General features: G+C 42.8%; 1 protein-coding gene across 2 annotated transcripts in view; it reads right to left on the bottom strand.

Moving 5' to 3' along the window:
- LOC109897924 (glypican-5) overlaps window positions 1-14,662 on the bottom strand; it is a 149,568-nt gene that overhangs the window by 104,740 nt on the left and 30,166 nt on the right. The gene's annotated exons all lie outside the window — the stretch shown is intronic.

Genomic DNA, 14,662 nt, shown 5'->3' with positions numbered 1-14,662 from the left:
AGATGTAAGAGAGACAGCAACTGGGAAACTGCTACAGTAGTATATACACACACACATACAAACACACACACACACACAGTCACCCAGAGTTCTCGCTAATGTCCCAAGGTGTAATATTACTCATCACAGATGCATGCTATTGTTCCTGTCTAATTGCTTTCGGCGAGTAATTCTAGGGAAGACATTCTGTGTGTTGGATGATATGTGTTCGGTGTGCTGTGTCAGTGCTCACAGAGAATGAGAAGTCAATGTGTGTGTGTGTGTGTGTGTGTGTGTGTGTGTGTGTGTGTGTGTGTGTGTGTGTGTGTGTGTGTGTGTGTGTGTGTGTGTGTGTGTGTGTGTGTGTGTGTGTGTGTGTGTGTGTGGCAGATACAGTATATAGAGGGACTATCTACACACTGAAAGGTGAATGAGAACTTCTAGCTCCTTACATACCGACCCATAAACCAGACATCTTGTCATTGCTTCGTGATTAAGGAAATGGACAGGTGACCAGACACTTAGTGGTTCCAATTAAAGCAGACCAATCACTCAGCTTTGGCTGGGAACCTGTCTGTGTCATGCACTTCCATTTGGCTGATAGCTGCTACTGGACATCGCCGGCATGGAAGACAGACATTAAAGCCTATGATGGGTTAGATATACAGTACAGTATACTGCCTAGTATAGCTTTCACTGGGTGAAAGTCCCCCCATCAATACAGAGACTGAGACATTTTAACAGGAGCATTAGCTAATACTGCCATCAGCACATAGGCTAGGCCTATTCAAAGTGCTCAAACATAAAAACATATACATCATGGAGAAACATACTAAATATACAAAACATTAAGAACAAAATATTCCATGACATAGACTGACCAGGTGAATCCAGGTGAAAGCTATGATCCCTTATTTATGTCACTTGTTAAATCCACTTCAATCAGTGTAGATGAAGGGGAGGAGACGGTTAAAGAAGGACTTTTAAGCCTTGAGACAATTGAGACATGGATTGTGTGTGTGTGTCATTCATGGATTGTGTATGTGTGTCATTCATGGATTGTTTATGTGTGCCATTCATGGATTGTTTATGTGTGCCATTCATGGATTGTTTATGTGTGCCATTCATGGATTGTGTATCTGTGACATTCATGGATTGTGTATGTGTGCCATTCATGGATTGTTTATGTGTGTCATTCATGGATTGTGTATGTGTGTCATTCATGGATTGTGTATGTGTGTCATTCATGGATTGTTTATGTGTGCCATTCATGGATTGTTTATGTGTGCCATTCATGGATTGTGTATCTGTGACATTCATGGATTGTGTATGTGTGCCATTCATGGATTGTGTATCTGTGCCATTCAATCCATTCAGACATGGATTGTGTATCTGTGCCATATACAGTGCCTTGCGAAAGTATTCGGCCCCCTTGAACTTTGCGACCTTTTGCCACATTTCAGGCTTCAAACATAAAGATATAAAACTGTATTTTTTTGTGAAGAATCAACAACAAGTGTTGAAGTGGAACGACATTTATTGGATATTTCAAACTTTTTTAACAAATGAAAAACTGAAAAATTGGGCGTGCAAAATTATTCAGCCCCCTTTGTAGCGCCACCTTTTGCTGCGATTACAGCTGTAAGTCGCTTGGGGTATGTCTCTATCAGTTTTGCACATCGAGAGACAGAATTTTTTTCCCATTCCTCCTTGCAAAACAGCTCGAGCTCAGTGAGGTTGGATGGAGAGCATTTGTGAACAGCAGTTTTCAGTTCTTTCCACAGATTCTCGATTGGATTCAGGTCTGGACTTTGACTTGGCCATTCTAACACCTGGATATGTTTATTTTTGAACCATTCCATTGTAGATTTTGCTTTATGTTTTGGATCATTGTCTTGTTGGAAGACAAATCTCCGTCCCAGTCTCAGGTCTTTTGCAGACTCCATCAGGTTTTCTTCCAGAATGGTCCTGTATTTGGCTCCATCCATCTTCTCATCAATTTTAACCATCTTCCCTGTCCCTGCTGAAGAAAAGCAGGCCCAAACCATGATGCTGCCACCACATCTCCAAGGTGGCATAGCAGTTCAGACGTCTTTTGTCCTCGTCTTGTCGTGTCCTGTATATATATATATTTACAACTTTTTCACATACATTTTATTTTTATTTTCCATCAACTCATCTTCAAAACACTCTCCTGCAACCCGCCTCACCAATGTATATTTATAAAAAAGTATTATTTACCTCAGATCTGTAATCCTCCAAGAAGCTAGCCAGAAACTCCAAGAAGCTAGCCTGAAACTAGCCAGAAGCTAATCCAGAAGCTAGTTCAGAAGCTAGTTAGCTCCTTTACTGGCAAATCGTTAATATTCAGCTAACCACGGTTTGTGGTCATCAGCTATCCTTTAGCTCGAAAATCTATCGCCAGTTCTGTACGGCGCAGCGCGGCTCGGAACGGAACATACCGGACCAATTTTTCTCTCCATGTCCCTGGACATTCATACCCGGATCTCACAGCTAGCTAGCTGCTATCCGTGTGACCATCGGCCTTCGTCGATTCCGGAGCAAACATCAATTATTCCGGAGCTAGCAAGCTCCGTCAATCACTCCTGAGTTCCATCAATCACACCTGGGCTGCAGTCACCTATCCGGACCCGTTTTACTGCCTTCGCGGAGCCCCACCGGGCCTTCACAACTGGACTGACGACGTTATCTACCCGAAGGAGTTATTCGGCCGGCTCCTCCGTCGCGACGTTACCTGAACGCCCATCTGCGGCCTGCTAACCGTTAGCTGTCTTACCGGCTGCTATCTGAATAGACAATCGGACAATTTTTTATTATTATTATTATTATTATTATTATTTTTTTTAATTATTATTATTATCTTTTCTTCTTGGGCCTCTATAACTATATCTATTGTTTTTATTTTTGTTGTTGTTGTGTGATTTGGATTAATCCCCTCTACCACACGGAACCCCACTAATCTACTGACGGAACGTAAGGGGTGGCTAACAGACCTCCATCCTATGCTAGCTTGCTACCGATGCCCTGGCTAGCTGTCTAAATCACCAACCAACCTCTCCACTCACCGGACCCTTTTGATCACTCGACTAAGCATGCCTATCCTTAATGTCAATATGTCTTGTCCATTTCTGTTCTGGTTAGTGTTTATTGGCTTATTTCACTGTAGAGCCTCTAGTCCTGCTCACTATACCTTATCCAACCTATTAGTTCCACCACCCACACATGCAATGACATCTCCTGGTTTCAACGATGTTTCTAGAGACAATATCTCTCTCTTCATCACTCAATACCTAGGTTTACCTCCACTGTATTCACATCCTACCATACATTTGTCTGTACATTATACCTTGATGCTATTTTATCGCCCCCAGAAACCTCCTTTTACTCTATGTTCCAGACGTTCTAGACGACCAATTCTCATAGCTTTTAGCCGTACCCTTATTCTACTCCTCCTATGTTCCTCTGGCGATGTAGAGGTGAATCCAGGCCCTGCAGTGCCTAGCTCCACTCCTATTCCCCAGGCGCTCTCTTTTGACGACTTCTGTAACCGTAATAGCCTTGGTTTCATGCATGTTAACATTAGAAGCCTCCTCCCTAAGTTTGTTCTATTCACTGCTTTAGCACACTCTGCCAACCCGGATGTTCTAGCTGTGTCTGAATCCTGGCTTAGGAAGACCACCAAAAATTCTGAAGTTTTAATTCCAAACTACAACATTTTCAGACAAGATAGAACTGCCAAAGGGGGCGGTGTTGCAATCTACTGCAAAGATAGCCTGCAGAGTTCTGTCCTACTATCCAGGTCTGTACCCAAACAATTTGAACTTCTACTTTTAAAAATCCATCTCTCTAAAAACAAGTCTCTCACCGTTGCCGCCTGCTATAGACCACCCTCTGCCCCCAGCTGTGCTCTGGACACCATATGTGAACTGATTGCCCCCCATCTATCTTCAGAGTTCGTGCTGCTAGGCGACCTAAACTGGAACATGCTTAACACCCCAGCCATCCTACAATCTAAACTTGATGCCCTCAATCTCACACAAATAATCAATGAACCTACCAGGTACCTCCCCAAAACCTTAAACACGGGCACCCTCATAGATATCATCCTAACCAACTTCCCCTCTAAATACACCTCTGCTCTCTTCAACCAAGATCTCAGCGATCACTGCCTCATTGCCTGCATCCGTAATGGGTCAGCGGTCAAACGACCTCCACTCATCACTGTAAAACGCTCCCTGAAACACTTCTGCGAGCAGGCCTTTCTAATCGACCTGGCCGGGGTATCCTGGAAGGATATTGATCTCATCCCGTCAGTAGAGGATGCCTGGATATTTTTTAAAAATGCCTTCCTAACCATCTTAAATAAACATGCCCCATTCAAGAAATTTAGAACCAGGAACAGATATAGCCCTTGGTTCTCCCCAGACCTGACTGCCCTTAACCAACACAAAAACATCCTATGGCGTTCTGCATTAGCATCGAACAGCCCCCGTGATATGCAGCTGTTCAGGGAAGCTAGAAATCATTATACACAGGCAGTTAGAAAAGCCAAGGCTAGCTTTTTCAAGCAGAAATTTGCTTCCTGCAACACTAACTCAAAAAAGTTCTGGGACACTGTAAAGTCCATGGAGAATAAGAACACCTCCTCCCAGCTGCCCACTGCACTGAAGATAGGAAACACTGTCACCACTGATAAATCCACCATAATTGAGAATTTCAATAAGCATTTTTCTACGGCTGGCCATGCTTTCCACCTGGCTACTCCTACCCCGGACAACAGCACTGCACCCCCAACAGCAACTCGCCCAAGCCTTCCCCATTTCTCCTTCTCCCAAATCCATTCAGCTGATGTTCTGAAAGAGCTGCAAAATCTGGACCCCTACAAATCAGCCGGGCTAGACAATCTGGACCCTTTCTTTCTAAAATTATCTGCCGAAATTGTTGCCACCCCTATTACTAGCCTGTTCAACCTCTCTTTCGTGTCGTCTGAGATTCCCAAAGATTGGAAAGCAGCTGCGGTCATCCCCCTCTTCAAAGGGGGGGACACTCTTGACCCAAACTGCTACAGACCTATATCTATCCTACCGTGCCTTTCTAAGGTCTTCGAAAGCCAAGTCAACAAACAGATTACCGACCATTTCGAATCTCACCATACCTTCTCTGCTATGCAATCTGGTTTCAGAGCTGGTCATGGGTGCACCTCAGCCACGCTCAAGGTCCTAAACGATATCTTAACCGCCATCGATAAGAAACATTACTGTGCAGCCGTATTCATTGATCTGGCCAAGGCTTTCGACTCTGTCAATCACCATATCCTCATCGGCAGACTCGACAGCCTTGGTTTCTCAAATGATTGCCTCGCCTGGTTCACCAACTACTTCTCTGATAGAGTTCAGTGTGTCAAATCGGAGGGTCTGCTGTCCGGACCTCTGGCAGTCTCTATGGGGGTGCCACAGGGTTCAATTCTTGGACCGACTCTCTTCTCTGTATACATCAATGAGGTCGCTCTTGCTGCTGGTGAGTCCCTGATCCACCTCTACGCAGACGACACCATTCTGTATACTTCCGGCCCTTCTTTGGACACTGTGTTAACAACCCTCCAGGCAAGCTTCAATGCCATACAACTCTCCTTCCGTGGCCTCCAATTGCTCTTAAATACAAGTAAAACTAAATGCATGCTCTTCAACCGATCGCTACCTGCACCTACCCGCCTGTCCAACATCACTACTCTGGACGGCTCTGACTTAGAATACGTGGACAACTACAAATACTTAGGTGTCTGGTTAGACTGTAAACTCTCCTTCCAGACCCATATCAAACATCTCCAATCCAAAGTTAAATCTAGAATTGGCTTCCTATTTCGCAACAAAGCATCCTTCACTCATGCTGCCAAACATACCCTTGTAAAACTGACCATCCTACCAATCCTCGACTTTGGCGATGTCATTTACAAAATAGCCTCCAATACCCTACTCAACAAATTGGATGCAGTCTATCACAGTGCAATCCGTTTTATCACCAAAGCCCCATATACTACCCACCATTGCGACCTGTACGCTCTCGTTGGCTGGCCCTCGCTTCATACTCGTCGCCAAACCCACTGGCTCCATGTCATCTACAAGACCCTGCTAGGTAAAGTCCCCCCTTATCTCAGCTCGCTGGTCACCATAGCATCTCCCACCTGTAGCACACGCTCCAGCAGGTATATCTCTCTAGTCACCCCCAAAACCAATTCTTTCTTTGGCCGCCTCTCCTTCCAGTTCTCTGCTGCCAATGACTGGAACGAACTACAAAAATCTCTGAAACTGGAAACACTTATCTCCCTCACTAGCTTTAAGCACCAACTGTCAGAGCAGCTCACAGATTACTGCACCTGTACATAGCCCACCTATAATTTAGCCCAAACAACTACCTCTTTCCCAACTGTATTTAATTTGTATTTATTTATTTATTTTGCTCCTTTGCACCCCATTCTTTTTTTATTTCTACTTTGCACATTCTTCCATTGCAAAACTACCATTCCAGTATTTTACTTGCTATATTGTATTTACTTTGCCATCATGGCCTTTTTTGCCTTTACCTCCCTTCTCACCTCATTTGCTCACATTGTATATAGACTTGTTTATACTGCATTATTGACTGTATGTTTGTTTTTACTCCATGTGTAACTCTGTGTCGTTTTATCTGTCGAACTGCTTTGCTTTATCTTGGCCAGGTCGCAATTGTAAATGAGAACTTGTTCTCAACTTGCCTACCTGGTTAAATAAAGGTAAAATAAAAAAAATAAAAAAAATGTTTGACAGTGGGGATGATGTGTTCAGGGTGATGAGCTGTGTTGCTTTTATGCCAAACATAACGTTTTGCATTGTTGCCAAAAAGTTCAATTTTGGTTTCATCTGACCAGAGCACCTTCTTCCACATGTTTGGTGTGTCTCCCAGGTGGCTTGTGGCAAACTTTAAATGACACTTTTTATGGATATCTTTAAGAAATGGCTTTCTTCTTGCCACTCTTCCATAAAGGCCAGATTTGTGCAATATACGACTGATTGTTGTCCTATGGACAGAGTCTCCCACCTCAGCTGTAGATCTCTGCAGTTCATCCAGAGTGATCATGGGCCTCTTGACTGCATCTCTGATCAGTCTTCTCCTTGTATGAGCTGAAAGTTTAGAGGGACGGCCAGGTCTTGGTAGATTTGCAGTGGTCTGATACTCCTTCCATTTCAATATTATCGCTTGCACAGTGCTCCTTGGGATGTTTAAAGCTTGGGAAATCTTTTTGTATCCAAATACGGCTTTAAACTTCTTCACAACAGTATCTCGGACCTGCCTGGTGTGTTCCTTGTTCTTCATGATGCTCTCTGCGCTTTTAACGGACCTCTGAGACTATCACAGTGCAGGTGCATTTATACGGAGACTTGATTACACACAGGTGGATTGTATTTATCATCATTAGTCATTTAGGTCAACATTGGATCATTCAGAGATCCTCACTGAACTTCTGGAGAGAGTTTGCTGCACTGAAAGTAATATATTGGCCATTCTAACACCTGGATATGTTTATTTTATTTAAATTGAGAAACCCTGGTAATATTCCTGGACCCCATGCTGAGTAATAGGTGTCTGCAATAATGCTCTTTAACACCTTACTTGAACCATGGGTCATAAGTGTGTAATGCATTTATAAAGACAGCATGACATAAGGGCTTGGTAATTCATGACCAATGTCCTCTAGGACAATCTGTCTCTGCTCTCTCTCTCTCTCCCTAACTCCTAATCCGTCTTCCCAGGATGTGGGGTTTAGTAAAGAGGAGGGGGATGAGGGGGTGGAGGAGGGAGACTATCAGGTGGAGCTGCAAGGAGTGTTCGTTTGGTGACATCATCACTGTCATTCAACTACTTAGAATTCACAAATGTGTAATCAATGTACTCAAGTTCAACATATTAAATTACATAGGTGAAGTAGGCCTACCAGCAAACATTGTCAATGCAATACATTACCACTAATGGAGTTAGCTTGTGGGGAACGGGATGACCACATTGAAAGCTTCTATGATGTTGCGGTTGCCAGATATTTCCACTGAGTAATGAGCAATTGGATTGCGGATGGGAAACCAGGCAAAATGGTTTTTAATGTTCAAAAGCTCCACAGAGAGAACTAAATTCACTGATGGACTTTTAACCTGCCACACACATTCATTTGAGAATGACACATTCCTGAAGCATACTCAGACATTAGGCATCTGCACACTTGTATATGGCTCTTTCTATATACTAGGATACCAGTGAGGATTCCCTACGCTGGAAAACTTGATAGAGCTGTTGATAAGTCACTGATAATAATCTGGAGGGAAAAAATCATGTCATTAAAATATAACACGTAACACACATAAAACAGTATGTGGACAACTGCACGTCAATAACAGTGTCCACTCCTCTGGGAAGGCTTTCCACTAGATGCAGGGACTTGCTTCCATTCAGTCACAAGAGCATGAGTGAGGTCGGGCACTGATGTTGGGCGATTAGGCCCGGCTCGCAGTTGGCGTTCCAATTCATCCCAAAGGTGTTCGATGGGGTTGAGGTCAGGGCTCTGTGCAGGCCAGTCAAGTTCTTCCACACCGATCTCTAAAAACAATTTCTGTATGGACCTCGCTTTGTGCGCGGGGGCATTGTCATGCTGAAACAGGAAAGGGCCTCAACTGTTGCCACAGTTGGAAGTGCAGAAACATCTAGAATGTCATTGTAGCTGTAGCGTTAACATTTCCCTTCACTGGAACTAAGGGGCTTAGACTGAACCTTGAAAAACAGCCCCAGACCATTATTCCTCCTTCACCAAAGTTTACAGTTGGCATTATGCATTCGGACAGGTAGCGTTCTCCTGGCATCCGCCAAACCCAGATTCGTCCATCAGACTGCCAGATGGTAAAGCGTGACTCTTCACCCCAGAGAATGCGTTTCCACTGCCCCAGAGTCCAATGGCGGCGGACTTTACACCACTCCAGCCGACACTTTGCATTGCGCATGGTGATCTTAGGCTCCATGTGGCTGCTCGGTCATGGAAACCCATTTCATGAATCTCCCGACAAACAGTTATTTTGCTGACATTGCTTCCTGGGGCATTTGGGAATTTGGAAGTGAGTGTTGCAACCGAGGACAGACAATTTTTTTACGCGTTACAACACTCTGTGGTCCCATTCTGTGAGCTTTTGTGGCCTACCACTTCATGGCTGAGCCGTTGTTGCTCCTGGAAAGTTTCACTTCACAGCTCTAGCAGGATAGAAATTTGACAAACAGAAAGGTGGCATCCTATGACGGTACCACGTAGAAAGTCATTCTTTAGTAAGGTCATTCTACTGCCAATGTTTTTATATGGAGATTGCATGGCTGTGTGCTCGATTTTATACACCTGTCAGCAACGGGTGTGGCTGAAATAGCCGAATCCACAAATTTGAAAGGGTGTCTACATACTTTTGTATATATAGTGTAGCTATATTCAATCGCATTCAAGAGTTGATTTAACTTATGTTTAACCCTTTCTCATAGTTGGAGTCTTGACGAATTTGTGCAAAATCATGTTAGACACAAAACATTACTTTTCTGTCCTTGCATTTATGGGAGTGTAAGTTGTCGTTATAATCATATATTAAGCATTAATCAGTTAAATTAGACATTGAACTTGACCCTTTAAGAATCCTAGATCTAGCTGTCGGGACAGTTTTTTTTCTATAGAGATCTCAGAAATGCATTGTACCTAAGTAACATGTTGTGTCTCCTTATGCTATAGCACGTGTCAAAAGCCTGTTGGCAGTGGCGACCCGTCATTTAGCAAAATATAGGCTTGCCTCTTTTGCATGTTTATTTTGGCATTAATACTAGTCGCATATCAGTTTGTAAACAAATATATATATATATACGTACATACAGTGGGGCAAAAAAGTATTTCGTCAGCCACCAATTGTGCAAGTTCTCCCACTTAAAAAGATGAGAGGCCTGTAATTTTCATCATAGGTACACTTCAACTATGACAGACAAAATGAGAGAAAAAATCCAGAAAATCACATTGTATGATTTTTAATGAATTTATTTGCAAATTATGGTGGAAAATCACTTTATATGTACAGTAGCTTTGATTGGACTGATCATGTCAACATCATACTTTCAAAATCTTAGCTAGCAGTCATTTTCCATCCTTGTCATATGAAGAGATATAATGAAGATAAATTATAGATAAAACGTATCGGTGCTCATCGGCCATCAGACATAAACATTACACAACAAGTTGGAAATCGCAAATTCAACAATGAGTGGTTTGGAAGGAAGTGAGAATAGCACAACAAGGTGAGTGGAAAAATGTCTTGTATGCCGCTGCATAAATCATGTAATATGCCAGGGAGATATGTATACTGTAGCTAAGAAAGTAATACTGAGTGTATGTTGTGTAGTAAGCTGTTGGTAGCCCATGTGCCTCCTGCTAATAATTTGTTCCGTTTTCCCCTCTTAATTTCGCCTACTGTTCTGACTTGGTGGTGCACATGTAGCCTATAGCCTGTTTCAGAGAAATGTAACGTTAATCATTGAATATTGTACAAGTTTTCATTGTCTGCTTATATGCCCCCGTTATTTATCCTACAGTTCTGACTTGGTGTACAGGGAGAATACTGTAAGACCGGCCCATGCTCGCTCTTAATCAGAATTACTGCTTGCCTCTTATCTGCTCATCGTTCCCTTATGCCATAGTTTGTCTATCTCAATTGTCAGTAGAACCCATGTTTGTTTAAACAAGTCAGCCATATCAGCAATGTTTTTTTTAAAGTCAGTAAATGAGGCTGAATTAACTGTTTCGCTGCCAGACAAGGCTCGACTGATAAGTCAGGTGTAGCAGTGGTAAGGTGTTGGGACTTTGCTGTAGGGACAGCTTTATGTAGGCCCTAACAGTTTTTGGGCACTGTTTGTCACCATTATAGCGCATAGTGTTGTGTTGTGTAGTGGCTTTGCTGCCATGTATAATTTAAAAAAAAATTAAAATATATTTTGTGTATTTTGTGCCACTGCCTGCGGGCCGATTCCGGTCCGTGACACATTTCAATCTGGCCAGCGCAATGACTAGGGTTGTCAATTCATTTCGGCCCGCTTCCATACCACTCTCCATGCGCTGCACTCAAGTCACAGCAAGCACTGCCATCATGCTACAGCCTACAGAAAATGGCGTCTAGGTTGTCAAAAAGTTATACGATACAGGATTCACGCGTGGGTATAAATTACTACTAAAGGACACACAAGCGAGTATAAAATAATCAACAGTTGAGTCATCTACTTAATGAAATTACAGCCTGATGCGCTCGCATTGGTGAATTCAACGTCATTTGTGCTGCTTACGTGTGTCCCGTTGACAGCACGCTAGGCTACTAAAATGTTGCAGTTTGGCTTTGGTTTTTAAAGCTTGACAGTGAATTAAACCAAAAAGCTAAACCTGCAATGTAAAGGAAAACATATAGCCTATTACAGCAATATTTGAGCAGTAGCCTAGGCTGGTTACTCAACTACAATACATTTTGTGTGCACCATACAGCAATGCTGCGTTCAACCGCAATGGTGATCGATGCAATGCAAAAAATATATATCATTTCCGTTTAAATGTTACAACAGCCTAGCTACGTTTTTGTTATTTGGAGTTTAAAAGTTGATTAGGGACGCAGCTTATAATGCACATCTGCAAGCACAGCAACAAACGCTGGACAAACATTATTTCTCTTCTTTTGTTTTAATATGTTCAAATGTTACATACAGCATCCTGCCAGTGTTGTGTTCGAGACCACATAAAGCGAGACCATTCAAGACCAAGACCGGAGCAAATCGAGTCTGAGTCAAGAACAAGAGACCAAGTCCGAGACCAAGTCAGACAAATGCCAGTCCAATTCAAGACCATGATTGTAATTTGGTCAAATCGCCACCATAATAAGACTTCGAAATGTCCAGTATTTCTGTGTACATAATTCAGAAGAACATATGGATTCTTTAGACATTCAGAATGGGTGAAAAAAAATGCATGCTGAGGGCAAATGGAGACACTCTACGAATTATTACTAACCCGAAGGGGGGCCTTCTACGCCTTATATATAAAATAATAATAACAATAATAATGTATTATTTTCAATGACATTCTGATTTAATCTCTTCGGTTTTGTTGATTGGGTTAGGTTAACCCTTTCCTTTTTTGAAAAAAAATGTGGGGGTCAAAACCTGCCCTGAATGACGGGTCACCGCTGCTCCTACATGAGTGTTGCTGTCCTTTCAGCATCACAAACCTGTCACACACTGAAGGCCTAGGTCCAATAGGTTCACCACTGCGCAAACCTGTCACACACTGAAGGCCTAGGTCCAATAGGTTCACCACTGCGCAAACCTGTCACACACTGAAGGCCTAGGTCCAATAGGTTCACCACTGCACAAACCTGTCACACACTGAAGGCCTAGGTCCAATAGGTTCACCACTGCACAAACCTGTCACACACTGAAGGCCTAGGTCCAATAGGTTCACCACTGCACAAACCTGTCACACACTGAAGGCCTAGGTCCAATAGGTTCACCACTGCACAAACCTGTCACACACTGAAGGCCTAGGTCCAATAGGTTCACCACTGCACAAACCTGTCACACACTGAAGGCCTAGGTCCAATAGGTTCACCACTGCACAAACCTGTCACACACTGAAGGCCTAGGTCCAATAGGTTCACCACTGCACAAACCTGTCACACACTGAAGGCCTAGGTCCAATAGGTTCACCACTGCGCAAACATGTCTAATATATATAAAGGCTGATCAGGTATTAATGTTTCAAGGAGTGTGTGTGTTTGACCTGGTGAAGAGGTTTTATGCACTTACTTACTGGAAGCTGATAATTATTTGTGTTTTACGGCTGGTCTCAGAAAGAAATGATGAGTCCTCACTGTTCAAGACCGAGTACAAATGTGTCCGACACCGAGACACTCAATGTGGTCTTGAGTAGTATAACACTGCTATCTACATACTGTAACTGGACATCATGAAGGGGCATATTCTTTCAAATAAAACAGTGGCAAGTTTGATCGCAGTTGTATGCAACAACAAAAAAGTAAAAACAAACATAATAGGACTTTGTCTGGCCAACAAATTTGTTGTGTTTTTGCAATATGACCCATGCCCTGATTTAGTTGGGCATCCCTGTGCTACGGGGTGGGAACAGATTTCATTGCCACACAAATCCCCACAAAATTATGCCATTGCAAAATGAAAGTGTCACCTTACCTTGATACTTAAAAACTAAATCAATACTGTCATTAATGTGGTTATTCAATAATTATCCATAATACTTGCGCATTTGGTATTGAGCTGTTTAACTAAGCTGTGATATTTTCACACATCATCTGATCCAGTAAGGAATTTTCTGAATGACAGTCAAGTGATGAACAGCTGTTGTGATAGCGCATGCGATGTAACAACAGCTGTTGTGATAGTGCATGCGATGTAACAACAGCTGTTGTGATAGTGCATGCGATGTAACAACAGCTGTTGTGATAGTGCATGCGATGTAACAACAGCTGTTGTGATAGCGCATGCGATGTAACAACAGCTGTTGTGATAGCGCATGCGATGTAACAACAGCTGTTGTGATAGCGCATGCGATGTAACAACAGCTGTTGTGATAGCGCATGCGATGTAACAACAGCTGTTGTGATAGCGCATGCGATGTAACAACAGCTGTTGTGATAGTGCATGCGATGTAACAACAGCTGTTGTGATAGTGCATGCGATGTAACAACAGCTGTTGTGATAGTGCATGCGATGTAACAACAGCTGTTGTGATAGTGCATGCGATGTAACAACAGCTGTTGTGATAGTGCATGCGATCTAACAACAGCTGTTGTGATAGTGCATGCGATGTAACAACAGCTGTTGTGATAGTGCATGCGATGTAACAACAGCTGTTGTGATAGTGCATGCGATGTAACAACAGCTGTTGTGATAGTGCATGCGATGTAACAACAGCTGTTGTGATAGTGCATGCGATGTAACAACAGCTGTTGTGATAGTGCATGCGATGTAACAACAGCTGTTGTGATAGCGCATGCGATGTAACAACAGCTGTTGTGATAGTGCATGCGATGTAACAACAGCTGTTGTGATAGTGCATGCGATGTAACAACAGCTCAAGTGCTGGAAAAAAAGCTATTCGTAAGGAATGTCCAGAATATTTTGTTCTCATTCATTACGCAAGTGAAGACAGTTGTGCCTGGATCCATGATGGATCTATTATCCCTAGCGAATTGATGTTGATCATCTGTTGTTGTCTGCTTGATTTACTGTGTCATTAGATTTAACAGAGAAAGCATCAAGGTAATGAGTTTGTGTTATCATATACAGTACCAGTCAACAGTTTGGACACACCTACTAATTCCAAGGTTGTTCATATTTGTACTATTTTCTACATTGTAGAATAATAGTGAAGACATTACAACTATGAAATAACACATATGGAATCATGTAGTACTGCACACTGCCCTAACCCATCTGGACAAGAGGAATACCTATGTGAGAATGCTGTTCATCGAATACAGCTCAGCATTTAACACCATAGCAACCTCCAAACTGGTCATTAAGCTGGAGACCCTGGGTCTCAACCCAGCCC

This window comes from Oncorhynchus kisutch, linkage group LG10 (genome assembly GCF_002021735.2).
Source record: "Oncorhynchus kisutch isolate 150728-3 linkage group LG10, Okis_V2, whole genome shotgun sequence".
Lineage (NCBI taxonomy): Eukaryota > Metazoa > Chordata > Actinopteri > Salmoniformes > Salmonidae > Oncorhynchus > Oncorhynchus kisutch.
The sequence above is the reverse complement of the archived record's forward strand: the minus strand, read 5'-3'. Positions and strand labels throughout refer to the sequence as shown.